Genomic DNA, 3,242 nt, shown 5'->3' with positions numbered 1-3,242 from the left:
ACCACAATAAAGAAAAGTCAGGTCAATAAAAAAGGGATCCTGCGTCAGCCCAGTCCAGACAGAGCATGAGTAGTTGCATCCACAGGAGTCTGACGGGGTCCAGTGGCAGCCTCTGAACGAGGAATGTGGGGGCACCATTCCAGAGTTTCTAATTGGGACCATAAGTGGGAGCACAGCTCACAAACTTGCTGACAGAGCAGTAGGAGCAAATATCAGGGCCTTTCTTCCAAGACTGGAGATGCATCACTTCTCGGCCTTTTGGCTAAGATCAAGTGTCGTATCTGTTCTTATCAGTTTCATATCTAATATGTCCTCTATCCAAGACTGGAAATGCTAATCATGTTGGTATTTTAGCAGGATGAAGAGAGTCTTGTCCTCATTAATCAGTTGTTGCTGTATTGTTGGGAGGAATTACCACAGGCACAACAGGGAGAGTCTGGGTCTGGGGTTTGTGGCAGACAAGATGGAATCAGTAACCAGGCCTCACAGTAGACACTAATCCAATTTTTATGCTGTCCTCAAAATTTTAATATTTATGATGCTGAAGTCAAGTATAATTATAATAGGCATGTTTTCCAAGTTGAAGACTAAATGTCAAAAAGAATGTTCCAGGATCCTTTGATATGAAATATCTAAGTAGAAGTCATTGGATTTCAAATGCATTCATGTAAACTAACTCTTCTGGCCAAATTAGAAATAATGTCTGGTTGTTATCCTGTATATTACCTACCATATTGCTGGTGGAATCACCCTCAGTATTAGATATATTCATGCAGTTTTGCTGTCTCTAATAATAGCTGTCCCGTCCCGCGGGATCAGTTACTTGTGGGACCTGTGGAGGAAGGAGTGGGAATTCGGACGGGGCGGGGGACATGAGAAATGGAGACAAGACAGGATTCTGATCAAGTCTCGTTTATTGGCGGTTGAACAGAGGCTTAAGTAGGGCAGAAAGAGGAGGTAGGAAAGGTGGTGTAAATATTCCCATATATGGAGATTCTTCAGGTACTCAAGGGGCACGTCACAGTGGGGAATTGGAAACTTACAAATTCCTTTGCAAGTCAGACCGGCTATTTCAGATAATCAGGCTGTTTCACATGGCTTTGCGACCATTTTGAATAAGCCATTGCCGGGCCTCCTGGCTCCGGACAGGTCCCCCTTTTTAGTTTTTAAATATGAAGAGGATTTCTAAGGGAACCGCGCCTGTCTTAGGTCGCGGCAACCATCTTTGGTTCTGTCAAGCCCGTCATCGGATAAGTCAGCAGCACCGGCAGCCCTCCTGTCTTACACGACATGAAAGACATTGCCCTCTTACCCGTCTCTGGCTGACCGGTTCAGCTCTTAGTCTGATCCGTAGCGATCATTCATCTCCAAGCGATGATAATGGACCTGAATAGGCCTAGCCTGAATGGCCTGTATTTGTTGTCTGACAAAAGTCATGAGCTTATTGAATACAATGGGCCCTATGGAGAGTATGAGCAAGAGGCCTAGTAAGGGCCCAAAGAAAGGAAGGAGGTAGGGGAGAAGTCCATTCCAGCCAGACCACAGTGTATTGGTGACCAGTTCCCGCCGCCGCTTCTCTAGGTCTTCTTGTAGGTTCTTGATTTTATCTCTGACTATTCCGGATTTGTTGGCGTAAAAACAGCAGTGTTCGTGCTCTCACTGGATCCCCGAATCCGCAAGAGGCCATCGGGGTCAGGTGTCCCAGGAGAATAAGAAGGAGAGTTGTTCCGGGATCCATCCTGTGGGGAAGAGAGAGGAGTTTGCTCAGGGACGCGGGTATCCCTGGCAGAGTCAGCATCATCTATTTGTCTAACAAGTCTTTTCGGGAGCCATCTGGCGGCATCATGTTCCTGGGAGAAGATGCATACTGATCCTCGTCCCCAGATCAAGACCCGGTCTAGTCCATGCCAAGAATTGTCTAGGGGGTCCTTCCATTTCACCAGAGCAACCTTGGTGTGGGTTTCCGGATGCCAAAAACGATCCGCCGCACTTTTTCCATTGGCATCCAGAGTTAAAAAATTTAATATGAATAGGGTATGGTTAAGGGAGTTTCTTGGGGATCCTCTGGTCGGGTACCATTCCCCCTTTTTTATTTTAAATAAGGTATTTTTGATGGGCAAGTGGGCTCATTCTACCATGCCCTGTCCTTGGGGGTTGAAAGGAATGCCAGTGGTGTGAGTGATATGAAGTTGTTCGCAGAACTGGCGAAAGGCCCGTGAAATGTACCCAGGGCCATTGTCTGTCTTTAGTTGTCGGGGGACCCCAAGAACAGAGAAACAATGCAAAAGGTGGGCTATGACATGTTTGGCGGCCGCTCCTGATTGGAGTGAGGCGAGCAAAAACCCGCTGTAGGTGTCTATAGAGACATGGAGGTACTTGAGATTCCCAAATTCTGGGTAATGTGTGACATCCATCTGCCACAATTGGTTAGGAAGGAGGCCCCAAGGATTGACTCCCAGGTGGGGAACTGGTAATAGAGTGACACAGGTGCTACAGTGTTTGGCTGTCTGTCTGGCTTGTTCCCTAGTAATTTTGTACAAAAGTCGTAGAGACTGGGCATTCAGATGGTGTAAGGAATGGGCTGCGCGGGCTTGTTCAAGATTATCCGCGCATATGGTTGCCACGGTTCTCGTGGCTGTGTCGGCTTTATAGTTGCCATCTGCTAAGGGTCCTGGCAGGCCTGTATGAGCCCTAATGTGGCCTAAAAAAAATGGGGTGGTTCTGAGTCGGATAAGTTGTTGACACTGGAGAAAGAGATTAGCAGTGTCAGAGATGTGCTTGATTTGGGCAGCTGTCTCTAAAAGGGGTATGGAGTGGGCTAGGTAAGCACTGTCAGTATAAATGTGTAGAGGTTTGTGGGGGAAAGCAGACAGGACCGCGATAATAGCCTGCAACTCTACCAGCTGGGCGGAGGATTGCGTTGTTTTAAATTGAACCATATTGTTGTCAAATGTGTAAGCCGCAATGCCTGAAGATGAGCCGTCAGTGAAAATTAGCATAGCATTTTGTAATGGTTCCTTATGGACGACACGAGGGAAAACAAATGCATGAAGCCTACAAAACTGGATAAGTTTATCCGCCGGGTAATGGTTATTGAATTCTCCTGGGAAGGAGGCCAAGGCTATAGGCCATGAGTCTGTGTTTTGAAGCAGCCATTGAACTTGGGGTTTAGAGTATGGCTGTATAATCTTTGAGGGCTCTATTCCAAAATATTTATGACAATCCTCTCTGCCTAAAATGAT

General features: G+C 46.7%; 1 pseudogene; it reads left to right on the top strand.

Moving 5' to 3' along the window:
- The first annotated feature begins 242 nt into the window (after positions 1–242).
- On the top strand, positions 243–416 carry LOC138376771 (U2 spliceosomal RNA; annotated as a pseudogene).
- Positions 417–3,242: the final 2,826 nt, after the last annotated feature.

This window comes from Eulemur rufifrons, chromosome 28 (genome assembly GCF_041146395.1).
Source record: "Eulemur rufifrons isolate Redbay chromosome 28, OSU_ERuf_1, whole genome shotgun sequence".
NCBI lineage: Eukaryota > Metazoa > Chordata > Mammalia > Primates > Lemuridae > Eulemur > Eulemur rufifrons.
Note: the sequence above shows the minus strand (reverse complement) of the source record. Positions and strands in the feature narration are given on the sequence as shown.